The sequence below is a fragment of the Cynocephalus volans genome, chromosome 17 (genome assembly GCF_027409185.1).
Source record: "Cynocephalus volans isolate mCynVol1 chromosome 17, mCynVol1.pri, whole genome shotgun sequence".
Taxonomy (NCBI): Eukaryota; Metazoa; Chordata; class Mammalia; order Dermoptera; family Cynocephalidae; genus Cynocephalus; species Cynocephalus volans.
This window is the reverse complement of record NC_084476.1, coordinates 33881460-33898483: the sequence shown is the minus strand read 5'-3', so window position 1 is coordinate 33898483 and position 17024 is coordinate 33881460.

Below are 17024 nucleotides of genomic sequence, written 5' to 3'. Positions count from 1 at the left end.
TTTTCAGCAGAAACTTTACAGGCCAGGAGAAAGTGGGATGATATATTCAAAGTGTTGAAAGAAAAGACTGCTGGCCAAGAGTACTATATCTAGTAAAGCTATCCTTCAGAAATGAAGGAGAAATAGTGTCTTTCCCAGACAAATAAAAACTGTGTGTTTACCACCACTAGACCAGCCCTACAAGAAATCCTTAAAAGAGTCCTACATTTGGAAGCAAACGAACAATAACAACCATCATAACATATGAAAGAATAAAACTCATTGGTAGAGTAGCTATGCAAATGAGAAAGAGAAAGAAATTATATCTTATCACTACAAAAAACCTGAAAATAACAAAGAGAAATAATAAAAGAGAAAGAAAGGAACAAGAGATATACAAAACAACCTTAAAAACATTAACAAAATGTCAGGAGTAAGTTCACACCTTTCAATAATAGCCTTAAATGTAAATGGATTAAATTCCTCATTTAAAAAATAGACTGGCTGACTAAATTAAAAAGCAAGGCATACCTATATGCTGCCTACAAGAAACTCACTTCCTCTGTAAAGACACACATAGACTTATAGTAAAGGGATGAAAAATGATAATTCATGTGAATGGAAACTCCAAACAAGCAGGAGTAGCTATTTATTTCAAATAAAATAGATTTCAAATGAAAAATGATAAAAAGAGACAAAGACATTACATAATGATAAAGGGATCAGTTCAGTAAAAGGAAATAACAATTATAAATAAATATGCACCCAACGTTGGAGCACCCAGATATATAAAGCAAATATTAGATCTAAAGGTAGAGATGGATCCCAATACAATAGTAGTTGGGGACTTCAACACCCCTCTCTCAGCATTGGACAGATAGTCTAGACAAAAAGTCAATAAAGAAACATTGAATTTAAGCTATACTATTGACCAAATGGACTTGACAGACATTTACAAAACAATTCATCCAAGTGCAGAATACAAATTCTTCTCATCAGCACATGGGTCATTCTCCAGGACAGATCAGATGATAGTCCACAAATCAAGACTCAACAAATTTTTAAAAAATGAAATGATATCATGTATCATTTTACCACAACATAATAAACCTAGAAATCAACAGCAAGCAAATCTTTGTAAACTGTACAAATACATGGAAATTAAATAACATGTTTCTGAATGACCAATGTGTTAAAGACGAAATCGAGAAGGAAATCAAAGAGACAAAAAATAACATGCTGGTGAGGATGTTGAGAAAGGGAAGCTTTTATACACTGTCGGTGGGAATGTAAATCAGAACAGCCATTATGGAAAAATGTATGGAGGTTCCTCAAAAAACTAAAAATAGAAATTTCAAATGTCCAGCATCCCATTGCTGGATATTTATTCAAAAGAAAGGAAATCAGCATGCCAAAGAGATATCTTCATGCCCAAGAGATATCTGCATGCTCATGTTTATTGTATCATTATTCATAATAGCCAAGATATGGAATCAACTACATGTCAGTGGACAGATGAATGGATAAAGAAAATGTGGTATATATACATAATGGAATACTACTCAGCCACAAAAAAGAATGAAATCCAGTCATTTGCAGCAACATAGATAAGCCTGGAAGACATTATGTAAAGTGAAGCAAGTCAGTTACAGAAAGATAAATATCATGTCTTCTCACATATATGTGGGAGCTAAAAACATAAGTCGAACTTCTAGAAGTTGAGAATAGAATTGTGGTTACTAGAAGATGGGAAGGGGTGATGGTGGGGGGATAGGAAGAGGTTGATTAATGGACACAAAAAGACAGCTAGATAGAAAAGATAAGTTCTAGTGGTGTATAGTACTGCTAGACATCTGTAATTAATAATTTATCATATGTTCTCAAAGGGCTAGAAGAGAGGAGCTCAAAAATTCTCATCACAATGAAATGTTCATTTTTTTGTGTGATGATGAATTTGCTAAATATCCTGATTGGATCATCACAGATTGTATACATGTGCTGAAATATAACTCTGTATACCATAAATATGTACAATCAATATGATTCAATAAAAAATAAATATTTTTAAATAAAAAATTAAAAAACACCACACATTTTGTGGGCAGGAATTCAAGCACGGCTCAGCTGAGTCTTCCACTTCAGGTTTCTTATAGACATCAATCAAGGTTTTGTCTGGACTTCAGATCTCATCTGAGGCTTAGCTGGGTAAGGATCCATTTCCAAGCTCTTGTGATTACTGGCAGTAGTCAGTTCCTTGTGGGCTGTCAGACCAAGGGCCTCAACTCTTTGCTGACTGTCAGTTGGAGGCCACCCTCAGTTCCTTGCCACATGGACCTCTTCAGATGGCAGTGTATTTCATCAAATGAAGTGAGGGAGAGCAGACCTAGAGAAGGTCTGCTAGGAAGAAAAAGTCGTCATTTAATGTAACAAATCATGTGAGTGACATCCCTTCACTTTTTCTGTACTCTATTAGAAGCAAGTCACGGATCCTGATTGCACTCAAGGGGAGAGAATTACACTGAGGAAAAACACCAGGAGGTGGGGACGATTGGGGGTCCTTTTAGAGTCTGCTGCCACATCCACTAACTTAGAGCAAGAAGAAGTGGAAATGAAGGATGGGGGAGTTTCTACTTAGACACATTGAAGAATTGTAGATCATTAGCAGCAAAAGCATTAATTAAGGAGAAAACATGTAGTTTTGTCACATCAAAATCTTATGGGGCTTTTTTTTTCTCACTCAAGTTCTTGCCTATGTGGCCAGTTACATTAGAAATCGCAGAAAACTAAGGGCCCCAAGGATGGGGAAAGATTTTCTCCAGACTTAGCTGAGCTGGCCTCCATGCAGTGGATTTCAACAAATGAACAGAAAATGCCTTCAGGGAAAGTGTGCTTGGCTGCAGCTTCCTATAGTGCCAACTTCTTTTCCACATTCTTGAAACTACTGAATTACTGAGTTGTGACAATATCAAACTATCTCATCACTCTCCAGCTTACTTTCCAGGAGCATACTTTTCAAGATGTTAGAGAAAAATCAAGAAAGTTCAGAGTCAATAGGAAAACTCCTGCCATCAAGTAAAGATGAGTAAAATGGGATCCATTATACTAAACCCAATGTCCTCACACCATGGTAACAAAGGGCACTAACACATTCTACAAAAATAGTGTGAAAAATTCAGTTGAAGAGCATACATTTGAAGATTTACTGAAGGAAAAAAAATGTAAATACTAATTTGGATGAATATTAAAGATAATATGGTATCTAAAACTAACATGAACGTTATATCAAATAACGAACCATAGAGATTTTTGTTAAGGAACTAAATAATATCTCTAATAAAAGACATAATGCTATTAAAGCATTCAAAGCAGTAGAGAGAAAAGCCATCACTGAAAAAAAAAATTGAATCATTAAACCATAGTTGAGAAAATTATTAGAACACCGAAGAAAAACTGTGAAAGATTTTTATAAAGGTTATAAAAAATGATTAGAAAGAAGAATAAATAATGGTGACTCAACATACCCCTAATTTCTATTCCCAGGGAAGAGAATAGAAGAGAGCAGGAGAAATAAGAGAAAATAGAATGGAGCAGAAATATAAATAGAAAAGAAGTTTCCTCAATTGAAGGTAGGTCTTAATCTATCTACCAGGCTTTCCAGGTATCAGACAAAACTGATGGAAAGCCACCAACACTGACGGCTATTCTGATGAGCTTATTTCATTTCAAAGATTAAAAAGAATTGTGCAAGCGTGTAGAGGTGCAGGAATGCATTACCTAAAAGGGAAAATAAACTTTTGAGTGCTTCTCAGTCATGAAATGTGTCAGAGGAGAGTGAAACAATGTTTTGAAGGGAAATAAAAAGTTCTACCCCTGTAAGAGTTTTTCTTCAACCTAAAAGCAATAAAAAGTTATCACTCCTGCAACTTTCAAGGAGAGAAAAACAAAAACTTTTTTGTAGACGTACTCCAAATAATCAAGGGGCAAATCAAAATAATAAATTCATAAATGAGGGAGTTGAGATACAAAAGGACTAACAAGTTATTTATTTTAAATCCATTTCAGCAAAAAATTACATCTAAAATGTGTGGTCTTACAGGTGTGTACAAAGATATGTGTACGAGTAGACTCATATGTTACTACTTTTAATACAACCTATTTTTAGCACTGTTCCTCACGGTCATTATTCGTGTAGATTTAACTATATATTTTGTAAGATCAATTGCACACCATTGTATTCTCTTGTTTTCATTTTTATCTTGAAGTATCTATTTATTCTGAATCACTCGGGGTTTGGTTATGATCTGTTTTCCATTATTTTCCTCAGATGTGGCACCTCCTCACATGTGATCCTTTATTTTCTGCATTCTTGCATTTATGCAGGTGATTGACATCTTACCTAGGTAAAAAAATTTTTATATGGCAGTCTTTTCTCTTAAAAGTCTATAGAAGTTAGCCAACCAAATTCTAGCTTCCAGTTTTTCAGATAATACACACAGTGCTTTTTTTTCTTTGCTAGAAATTTCCCCTTTCTACTGAAAGGGGGTAGAGAGGTTTATCTTTGGAGACAAGATTTTATAGTCAGACATATATGCCTTAGTGCATGTCTTTCCTAGTCAGTACTAAAACCCAGTGATGCCTTTCAATCTGAAGCCTTGAAAAATTTTTAAGCTCAGGAAAATTGAATATTTTTCTTTCAGATTTCTAATTATTTTCTTCCTTCTATTTATAAGTTAAGTATTCTGGGTTTGTTATTAGTATTAGTTTTCAAGGACTACTGTAACAAATTACAAACTGGGTGGCTTAAAACAACAGAAATTCATTCTATCTGAGTTCTGCTACAGAAGTCTGAAATCAAGGTGTCAGTGCAGCCACGCCCACTCTGTAGCCTCTAGGGGACAATTCTTTCTTGCCTCTTCTAGCTTCTTGTGGTTGCCAGCAATCCCTGGCATTTCTTGGCTTGTGGCAGCATAAATCTGACCTGTTTACTTCTTCACCTGGCCTTCCCTGTGTCTTCAAATCTCTTCATCCCTACGTGGACACCAGTCGTTGGATTTATGGCCCATCTTAATCTGGAATAACATCATTTTAACTTGATTACATCTGCAAAGACCCGATTTCTAAATAAGGTCATATTCACAGGTACTAGAGGTTAGGATTTTAACATATCTTTTTGGGGGACACGATCAACCCGTGACGTTATCCAAGTCTCTAACCTCAGGATATCCATCTCTTTGAGACATACTTCTTATGACTTACATTCAATTTCAATTAACACTAAATTTTCAATAGCTAACATCACCTCTAATTAATCTATTAAAATTTAACACTAAAACCATGTTTTTATTTGATAAAAATACTTTTGTTTTGTAATGTAATTGAATCTCCTTAGGTGTTCTAAATGCTTTTTGCAGGAAGCTACCTGTTCGGGGAGTTCTGCTTGTCCTACCTTTCCAAGGATAGCTGGAGATCCATAGGTGTGACTTTTTTCTTCATCTGCTCATGTCTCCTCTTTTGGGCATTGGGCTGTTGGTCTCCCTTATGTGAAATCTACCTTATGTGGAGGTGGGAATTACAGCAGTTTCATTCCCTGAGGGCCAATGATGTAGCAGGTGATGATTTGTCAATCTCCCATTAGGGTCTCAAAGGGAAAGGTTCTCTGCTACTCTTATCTCCTCAGCTGCAATATTCAGAGTGGGGGTCTTCAATTTGGCTGAACATGGTAATTACCTTAGGAGTGTTTACAAAGTACCAATGCCTAGTCTGCATCTGTGGCTTAACTGGTCTGGATTCCCAGTCCTTCAGCTAGATGCAGAACTTCTTACACTTTTACGTACATGTGAATCCCTAGGCATCTTGTTGAAATACAGATTCTGATTCAGGAGGTCTGAAGTAGGGCCTGATTCACCTTTTAAACAAATTCCTAGGTGCTGCTGTTACTACTGGTGCTGCTGCCGAAAGTAGCTAGAACACTGGTTCTCAAACATGACCCTGCATTGGGATCACCTCAGGAACCTCAAAATATATACGAACGGTTCTACCCCATCCCCAGAGATTCTGATTCAATTGATATGGGGTGTGGCCTGGGCAATGGGAGTTTTATACTCTCCCCAGGTGTTTCTAATTTGGCACTGGACTAGAGCTTTTCCAGCCTTAGGGCTAGGGTTGACTCAGCTGCTGTTGCCTTGAAGTCCCTCAAGAATTTCCCCTCCTCTCAGGGATCCTTGGCTGTCAGGCAATCTGCATCTCTCCAGTTTGCCAGGAGTTATACTTCCCATCTGTGAGATTTTTGCTGCCATTTTCAGGCTTGCTGCCACACTGAAGGGAAATGGTTTCAGGTTTGTTCTCTCCTTCCAGACCTCAACAGAGCCTAAGACTTTATTTATAATCTCTAGGCCTTGCCTGGCAGCTTCTGCTTGCGAGAGGCTGACCTTTGGATTGGAAGTGGGATAGCAGGGCAATAGCGATGTGTTTAAGTGAGTCTCTTCTCCAAATCAAAATCTTTAATTTTCAAGAGTTCTTTCTTCTTCTCTAATTTGTTTTTGCTTTCATAATGCAGTCTTTTGTTTTATAGAACGGTATCGTCTTAAAGATCATTGACTCTAACTTGAAGGTCTTTTTATTTTTATTTTTTTTTGCCATTTTCTTATTACTTTTTCCAAAAGATATTATTATTATTTTTTAAATCTTGGTATTTACCTTGTAGGCTGAGGCCTTTCCTCAAATGTTTCATTTGCTCGTATTTAGAACTGGGCAATGCTTCAGTCTGACTGTATTATCTGTGCCGTTAGTTAAGATGTATTGACTGCCAGGCTTTCTTTGGGATAAGGGGCAGAATCTGGCTGTTAGGTTAGAAACCACCTATATAATAGAATGAGGAGGTGTTTATACTAGGGCACCAACACACAGCTTTAGCTGCCTTAGTTCTTTCCAGATTTTCTGGGATTAGGTATAAAGCTTTAGGCCACTAGAGGCAGGCAAGGGAGGGGGACACATTGTTTCACAAATTTCTGTATATAGGCCTTAATATGCTATTCATTTTTAGCCTTTTAAATGATTCCTGCCTTTTGCCATATTGCGTTTTACTTGTACTTGCTGCACGGACCAACTTTTTTCTTTACTGATGCTCATACCACATGAGTTCCAGACTGTGGCTTCCGTAGCTATGCCTCATCTACTGAGATTCTTCCATTTACCTCCCACTGCTTATTGCTGGCTACTCTCTTTCCCTCTTATTTATCGTAGTCTTATACTTTTTAAATCTTCCATTACTATCATGAAGGAGTCTGAAGAGGGAGAGGAAGACCTGACCTCTCACATCAGAAACACTACAGTATCGTTTTAATAGCTATACAATATTCTGTTTTGTGGATGTGCTGTATTTACCTTGTTTAATGAGTGCTCTGTTGTTGGAATTCCATTTTACCCCACTTTTTACTACTATTGTACAATGAACAACCTTATAATAAAATCTTGTTGCAAACAGTTCAGATAAAATCCTACAAATATAATGGTTAGGTCAGTGTATGTACTTTAAAAAAAATGTGTTAATAAGTTATGCCCACATCCTTTCTATATAGACTACATTAATTTATAGCACCTGTTCTCTACTGTTTGCTCCAACGCCATGTAAAACAATTTCCTTAATCTTTCTTCTATAAGTTAAAGATCTGATCTTATTTGAATATTGTCATGTTGAAGACTAGCCACCCTATCTATATAGTATTTTCCTGTGCAAACCAGTTACTCCCTGTAATTTTACTTTATTATAGCCTCTTTATAACCCTTGTTTAATGTAGATTTATTGATCCCTCCCACTTCTTTTCAAGCTCCATGAGATCAGGGGCATTATCTTCATGGCTATATTTTCTGAATTTAGGAAAATTGTCTGTAGGAGCATAAGTATTTTCTGAATAAAAATTTAAGGAGAAATACATTCTTGAAAGCATTTTTTAATAGACACATTAGTGTATTGTAAGTGACTCAATTTTTAAGTATTTAATTTTTGCTCTGATTTTCATAAGCAAAACTACTCTCTGATCTGGACCATCCATTTGTATGTAATTTAAATATAACCTGAACACCAGGGGGTTTGTAAAATAAAGGACCCTTCATTGGACCATTTATTTATATCTATGAAAGAGATTTATATCTATGAAAGCCTTGAGGACCTTCTAGTAAATATTGGTTGTATCACAGAATTTATCCTTATAGCAGTGATTTCATTGCAAGAAAATGCATGCTTAACTACCTATGGCCTTTATTTTAAGCTCTTTAACTCCGCACTGATCCTAGGACTTCTTTTTCTGTGATTTTAATGGTAGGAAATGAAACTACCAATTCTGTACAGATGTCAGAGAACCAGCCTTGCAGACAGCTGGAAGAAACAGGTGTACAGAAATCCAGGGACTATTAACACATCTAATTGAATAAGTGTTGATAGTTACAAAAGTAATTAAGAATAAAAGAAAGCCTGGTGAAACACCTAACAAAAACATTGCTGGTAATCACTGCCAACTTAAAACTCATTTTACAAAGCTTTCTAAAAAAATGGGAGCATTTTATATTGAATATTACCTTTTGTCTTATAATTTACATAGGTATCTTTAATGAACAGCTCGTTTATAGTTCCACTGAGTCTTTCCTGTGTGTGTTGCAGGCATCTTTGAAACAGCAGTATCAGCAATTTAAAGTCAGCAGGCTTTCTCCTGAATATTTATAGAAAGATTTCAAAAGTATACTTACCAATTTTCTTTAAGTTGTCTTCATAAAATTACCATGTTTTCTCCTATACTAGTAATACCTTTCTTTTAGAATTAGAAAATAGGACTTCATTGTGGCTTCTTTGTTTTTAGGATTTCCAGGTTGAATCCCATATAACATTTTATAACTATTTTTCTAATTATAACAGAAGCACGTGATTATCATAAAACATGAAATTATTTAAATAGAAAATAAGTCACTCATCATACAGCCACACGGAAAGCATGTGATGTATATATTGTGACATGTCTCTCACTGGGTATATTAGTTTGCTAAGGCTGCCATAGCAAAGTACTGTAGACTGGGTGGCTGAAGCAACAAAAACTTATTTTCTCACTGTTTTAGAGGTGAAAATTCTGAGTCTAGGTGTTAGCAGGGTTGTTTCTTTTGAGATCTCTGTTCATGGCTTGTAGATGGCCATTTTTCCCTATGTCTTCACAAGTTCTTCTTTCTGTAAGTACGCATGTCTGTATCTTAATCTCTTATTCTTATAAAGACACCAGTCATACTGGATTATGTCCCAATCTAGAGACTTCGTTTTAACTTAATTACTTCTTCAAAACTGCTATGTATGTCCAAATACACATTCTGAGATAGTAAAGTTTTAAACTTCAACACCTGCATTTTGGTGGAACAGAATTCAACCCATAACACAGATTTTTAAAAAATGTGTGTGTGTGTGTGTGTGTGTGTGTATGTGTGTGTGTGTGTGTTTAATAGCTTTATTGAGGTGTAATTGACATACAATAAATTATGCCCAGGAAAAGTGTATAATTTAATAGGCTTTGACGAATGTACTTACCCACGAAACTATTACCACAGTCAAGAGAATAAACATATTCATCAACTTGAGAGGTTTCCTACTGTTTGTATAGTCTTTCTCTCTCTTTCCTGCTCTGCTCCCATCCCAAGGATACCACTTGTCCACTATGCATTAATTTGCATTTCCTAGAATTTTATAAAATGGAATCATACTGCATGTACTCTTTGTCTGGCTTGATTCATTCAGTATGATCATTTTGAGATTCATTTGTGTTTTAATGTGTATCACAGCATCGAGAATATGGTAGTATATCATATCACAGTATCTGGCACATGGTAGATACCCTAATTATTAACTCAATGCATAAGTAAAAGTATAAATTAATGAGTATTTTAGAAGGCTAAGGAGGTGAGATATAATAATATATGCAGTTAAATGACAGTCAGAATCTTGGTGTTGTCTCTGAAGCATTTTACACAGGTGAATAAACGAACCACATCTGAAGTTTAGAAAATATCTCTGGTGGCAGCTTGAAGAATGGGTTTGTGGTAGGGAGAAGCTAAAGACAAGGGACTAGTTATTAAAGTTCTTATATGATGGTTTCTATATGTTGGGTTTGCACAGGGTCATCCATGTTAATATGTCTAGTAAGCAACTGAAAATGTGCACCAGTGAAAAGACTGATTTTGGGGGTAGGGGTGGGGTGGAAGTGTGAGTGAGAAAATTAGAATAGAGGAAATAATTATCTAAATCTATCTGTAAAAGTTGCAAAACAACCTTATAAATGTATGATTATACAGAGGAAAGAAAATGGATATCAGAAAAAAAAAAATTGTGGCCCCAAATATTAACTCTCTCACTAACTGGAAGACTTTAAGCAAGTCCTTATAACTTTGTGCCTGTTTCCTCACCTTTTTAAACTCTTCTTATTTGTATTTTCAAATTTCACAATGATGGACTTACATGTGGATTTTTATTTCCTGTGCTAGAGCCTTTCAAGATGGATGGGAATTCAGTATTGGCAAATTCCTGTCTATTATTTATTTTGTAATTTTTTCTCTATGTTCTCTGTAATCTGTTTTTGGAAATCCTATTACATGGATAGTAATACTAATATTTTTGGCTTGATATGTCTTTATATTTGCTCTCATTTTTAAAAAATTTCTTTTTACTCTCCGTGAGGTTTTCTTAATCTTGTTTCTCAACTTGACTATTGAAATTTTTATTTTGTTAATCTTATTTTGTAATGTCCCAAGAGCTCTTTTGGATTTCTTTTACTGTTACTTTTTTTCATAGCATATTGCTCATGATTTACAACTATCAGATTGTCTGAGCTTTTTCTTACAATTTTAGTTAAAATGTTTTAAACGTCTTTTCTCTGTCTTGTTTTATATCTTTTTGGATCACCCTCTTCCCATTTGTTTGTTTCAGTCTTTCTTTTTCATGTTGTAAGGTTTTTTTTTCTTTTTTCTGAAATGTCTGTTGATTCTAAGCTGTGAATTTACTTTTAGTAACAATATTCTCCCTAAACACCTTATTTAATTTCTTTCAAAAGAACTTTATTTTCATCCCCTTTTCTTAATTAGAGTAAAAGGCTGTTTTCTATGAGGGAGATGAGTACGGGTTAAACACGGTGGAAACAACAGTTCGTGTTCAGGGGGGTCAGTTAGTCTTTTTTTAAGCCTAACATCTAATTCTTGGTCTATATTGTATTGAGAATTCCAAGATGTTCTCTTTTGGGATTTGATGATTGAATAAAAGCCTTCTTTGCTGCATTCTCTTCACATTTTTGGATGTTTCAGGGCTCTTTCCTTTGCTTCATTTGTCAATGTTCCAATATCCATCTTCCAAAAGTTTGTTAAAATCTATGTTCTGCTAACGATCCCCGCCCCCTTTTTTTATGTTGTTGTTGTGGGGTTATGTCTTTTTCTTTTTCTTTTCTCTTCTGTTAGTCATTTTTTTAGGGCATTCTATAGTCTTGGCTTGATCTTAGTTTACCATCTTGCAGCCTATAAAGAGGAACAAAACTGCCCAATTAAAACTATTCTGGAGATTAAGTGATAGAATGATGCAATATTTCTTATTCACATACTAAATACTAGTTCCACTTTCCCATCATGTAAGAATGTTTTCTAACAGATGTCTGCCAGTTAACCCCACAGCATATGTAATAAAATTATAGCCTCTATAATATTTGATTCTGGAATTCTTTGTCACAGGAAGCAGACATGCTTCTTGACTACTCAGAAGAAGATTCTGTAGGTTATGGATGTTTTAGAAAGCTTCTACAATTCTTTCTGATGCAATCTGTCTTCTAGTCAATATTCTGCTTTCTAGCATTTTTTTTCCTTATTATAAAGAGAGATTTAAGTTGTGGCTCTTGGGTAAAATATTTCAACCTTAGATCAAACTCAAGTGCTTTCAACCAGGAAAGGAAATGGTGATCTCAGTTCTAAAACTGCAAGGAATTGAATTCTGCCAATAACCTGAACATGCTTGAAAATGGATTCTCTTGATAAGAGTTTAGCTGGCCAGCATCTTGATTTTGACCTGTGAGATAATGAGCAGAGGATCCAGCTGAGCCTATGTAGATGCCTGACCTGTGAGATAATAAATGAGTGTTGTGTTGAGTTTCATATATTTGTGGTAATTTGCTCTTTAATAGTAAAAATGTGTATAGATAGATTGGAGGGGGTAGGACCAGAAGTCAGAGAGACCAAGTTATCTGTGTATCTTCTCTATAGTAGTTCACCTGCTAGCAAAGGTGATGTGCCTTGAGAGTCCTTAGTAGTTACAAAGGAATAATTGCATATGTTATTATATACTCAATACCCATAATATCCCACAATCAATAGTCAGTGATTAAGTAAAAATGCATTAGATCTGTAAATAATGGCATGGTAGATTTTCTTCTTGTTCAAGGTCTTTTCTGCCTCTCTTTGTGGGAAGATTACCTTGCCTCCTTCCAGTGATACAAGGCTAGGTCTTATGCTATGTTCCAAATGTTTGTGTTCATATGTTCATATGTTGAAAACCTGTGTATTAGGAGGTGGGGGTCTTTGGGAGGTGATTAGGATAGAATTAGTGTCTTTATGAAAGAGGCCCCAGAAAGCTGCCTTTCCGCTTCTACTATGTGAGGACAGAACCATAAGGTGCCATCTATGAATAAGGAAGAGGGCCCTCACCAGACACCAAATCTGCCAATGACTTGAATTTGGACTTTCCAGCCTCCAGAATTGTGAAAAATAAATTTCTGTTGTTTATTAAATATCTAGTTTATGATATGTTGTTATAACAGCCAAAATGAACTAAGACAGTCATGTAACTGTTTCGGACAATAAAGTATTGTGTAATATACTATAAAGCAAATGTACTTCACAGGGCCTGGTTTACCAATTCCTTGCAGTTTCAAATATTGACCTTGCAAGGACAGGAAATTTTCCTCAGGCTATAAAGTCTCTAGTGTAAGATAAATATTTGTGGCACAGCATGGTTGCTGGCTCAAGGACAGACTACTAGTTACTGATTGTTATGTAACGATACTGAGAAATTGATGTAAGAAGGAATGTTTGCTAAGATCAAGCTTTTGTTGGTGGATCACTTAATTGCCTTACTGGAATGTCATCTGGCTTGTTTCACTGAAAGTTACCAGCCTATATTGTTAAGCTATAACCCCACCTATGTTCTCTTCCTGTAACTTCCTGGTCTGGAAAATAAATGCAGGAAGAGAACCCCAATTTGGGGTTAATTTCCCAAAGAAGGGTTGCCTCTCACTGGAGCATTCCCAGGGAAGTTCCCAGGGAAGCCCACTTTGGGGCTTCTCACTGCTCAGAAGATATGGGCTTTGAGTAATCCTTTGCATCTCCATCACCCAGGGGAAGTGGGGTGACAAATCCATGGGGGGTGAAGCAACACAAACCAACAAAGTATGAATAGAAGTGGCTTATACCTCTTTGCAGCAGAAGTTTTAAGAGCCATTGCATGCTCCTGACAGTCTTTTCTTTTTCTGTGAGACCTGGATGTATACATTGGGCTGTGACTTTAGCCTGGGTCCTGGAGCAAAGATGCTATGAAGTGGATATAAAAGTAACCTGTGATAGACATGAAGGATGAACAAGAAATTAATGTTTATTATTATAAACCAATGAGAACTTTGGATCACTGTTTACCACAGCATGACTTGCCAAAGCTGACTGAGCCAATTCTTGGTACATCAAGTAGACACTTGGCTATAACAAAAACTGAAAATATATGACACTGGCTCTAAGATGAGCAACAAATGATGAAGAGTCTATTATTGGCAGATAGAAAGATGGTAGCCCAAGTCATGCAGTCGTGTGATGTTTGTTATGAAGATTGCTACAGTAACTTAAAACTCATGACTTTAGGCAGACATGTAGGAAACAAAATATCAGTAGTGCTTCCTGGTTACTATGGCTGAATTTAACAGAATACTTAATAGAGGTTTTCAACCTTAGCTATAAATTAGAATCGACTATGAATAAAAAGGCTGATTAAAACTCAGCCTTTTGCTAAGGACCTAAGCAAGGGTTTGGCTTTCCTGTTCTTTGTTAAAACCTCTGAATACATTATGCTTGTGCCCTGTGAAGTAAATCGTTTTAGTTTAATAAAAGGGCACTAGAAAAATTAAGGGTGTGGTCTTCTTACCTGCTAAAACTGCTAAATTCCAGAAATGGAAAATTAAGTCTGCTATTGGTACATATTACTGACTGAAATCAAATAAATAAATAAATAATCCCAGTTTTTGAGAGAGGTAAGTTATACTACTAAAAGCTTCAGCAATCTGGGCTGAATGAGACTGTTTAAGACTTAAAACAATCATCAGGTGCCCAACCTTTCATATGCAGGAAGAACACAGAAAAAAATTGCTCAGCTTTTTATGCCCGTGACAGCTGTGGCCAGGGAGGACACTAGAAAAGTAGAAGTTGGAAGCCAGGGGTCAAGGAGCACAATGGGCTGCAGGCTGCTAAGCAACATTTCCCACCCCAGTGCAGGGGGCCTCTCTGACATCTGCCCTGTAGAGTTTTAGAATTGCTATTAACAGGGATGCAGTACATCATCTTACTTACTGTGCTTCTGTGCTTGTGCTTTCTGGTTTCTTGAACTTTCCACCATCATGTTATATTAGGTTTAAAGGATGCAATTAACTGTTTTCCAGTCTCTGGATCAAGAGAATCATCAATTGGTTATAATGATGAGATTATCATGAAGTTTTGAACATTGAGTATGATGCTATGACTGAGTGGAACTCTGGGGTGTTATCCCTTGAGCAGGCTTAGCCTTGTGACTTGGTACAGTCCATTGAATGTGAGCGCAAATGATATAAGCAACTTTCATGCAGAAGTTTTACGAGTCATTGCATCGTCCCTCTATCTTTTTTCCATTTTCCATGAAAACTAGCAGTGTTTCAGGTTGATCTGAGGTGACCTTTTAATCTGGGTCCCAGAAAGAAGAAGACATAAAGCAAAGCGACAACTATCTCACAGTGGACATGGAAAATGAGCAAGAAATAAATCTAACTCATTGAGGTTTCCCCTTTCTCTCATTCTCCTCCGTCTTCTTCTCCTTTGTAGTATTTTTTGCTGCAGCAGTCTAAGATGACTAATGTGAATGGTAATCATTTTAAATAAATGCAAATAATTAAATACCACCATACACATAATCTAAACTATAAAAATTCTGCTGAGGTCATAGGAGGCTTTTTTATTTAAGAAGGTCACCTTTTTATAAGAGCCGAGGAAACTGATCTCAGGCATATCTCCTAGCAAAGAATACTTAATGGATGAAACAATCTCTGGGGTGTCTAGAACATAGACTGGAAAAGATAAAACACTATTTCAATAGGTCAGGAAGATGAGATAACTGAAAGAATGAGATGATAGCTGAGAAGCAGAGTCCCTCAGTTTTATTATATACAGCACTTTTCTTATATTTCTGTTTGAGAGAGATTACTGGCCAACCACAATTACATATCTAGGATGGGACTAACCTGAAGTTATAGTTCTATTCTTAATCCTTAAACAGAATAATTGCAAAGATCTGAGTGAACTGTTATAAAACACAAAGAACTTTCATCTTTCCAAGAAGAAAAAAATAAAAATTATTCGTTTTTTCCTATAGGAGAAGGATGTCCTCATATCAGTGCAGTGAACTTGGATTTTGCATAAAACAGGGTAAGACAATTCCTACGCATAAAGTCATACTTTGAACAGGCACCCGGTTGATGGGTTGTTGGTCGTACTACCTGGTAGATATGAGTATGTTGCTATCCAGTGTCAGCCAGACTTTGAGGTCTGAAGACACAGTCCACACGACTCTTCTCACTTCTTACACCAGCTGCAAGTTTGGAGAGTTTCCAGAACCATCTTTAGGTTAGATAATGTTCTAGACGAATTCACAACACTTACTAAAATGTTTATACACATGATTAAGGCTTATTAGAGAGAAAGGATACAGATAAAAATCAACTAGAGGAAAAGGTGCATATGGCAGAGTCTGGGAGGATTCCAAATGTGAAGCTTCCACTGTCCTCTCCTGTGGAGTTGGAGGTGTTACCATCTTGACCTCTATGTGACAATATGTGCAAAATGTTCCCCAAAAGAGAAACTCACCTGAGCTTTGGTCCAGAGTTTTTATTTGGACATCACTAGGTAGGCATGATTGATTGATGGATTGATTGCTCACATGGTCAAACTCAGTCGTCTCCAGGTCAACTGATGCTGTGTGACTCAAAGCCCTGATCTTATATCACACGGCTGGTCTTTCTGGCATGACCAGCCCCCACTCTAAGACTATTATGTCTGCCTAGTGCCACCTAAACAAAGACACTTGAATCAGATATGACATAAATTACCTCTCAGAAGCCAAGAAAAAACATCCATACTTCTCTTTGGGTAAAGCCAAATTCTTTACTACACACTTGCCCATCAGAAAAAATACTGTCATACTTTAGAGAGACAGAAGTAATCATCCCTAAGTGCCTGAGAAAAGGCAAGACAAAAGTAGTGTTGAGACTGGGTTTGCTTTAGCCCAGTTTCATGACCTGAAATCAATAAAAAGTGTCCTATGCCTGATGGCTAGCATGCAACAAGAGACCTCATGGGATCCTTTACCTCATAGTGTCCCTTGTTTACACCACTTCCTAACTTCCTTCTGAACTAGACACTTTGCCTCTGGCCTCATATTTCCTGTTTATAGTCCAAATGGACTCTTTTTGTATCTAAAATCTGTCATCCAATATACCTGTTATTCTTCCAAGTTCTTTGTCCCATTCACATATACGGGTGAGCTTTCTAGTTTGTTTACGGATAAAACTTTGGGGAGAACAGAGCAAGGACATACTTGTGGTATTGCATTAAAACTTACTTATGTGCAAAGTTTGGGGACATTTGTTTGACTAGTTGTTATTCCACATTTTGTTGAAATTACAAGAGAATAGGAGAGAGAATAGGAAACGTGTTTGTATTTCTAGGGACTGTTTCAGGCCTGCATCAGCCTGTTA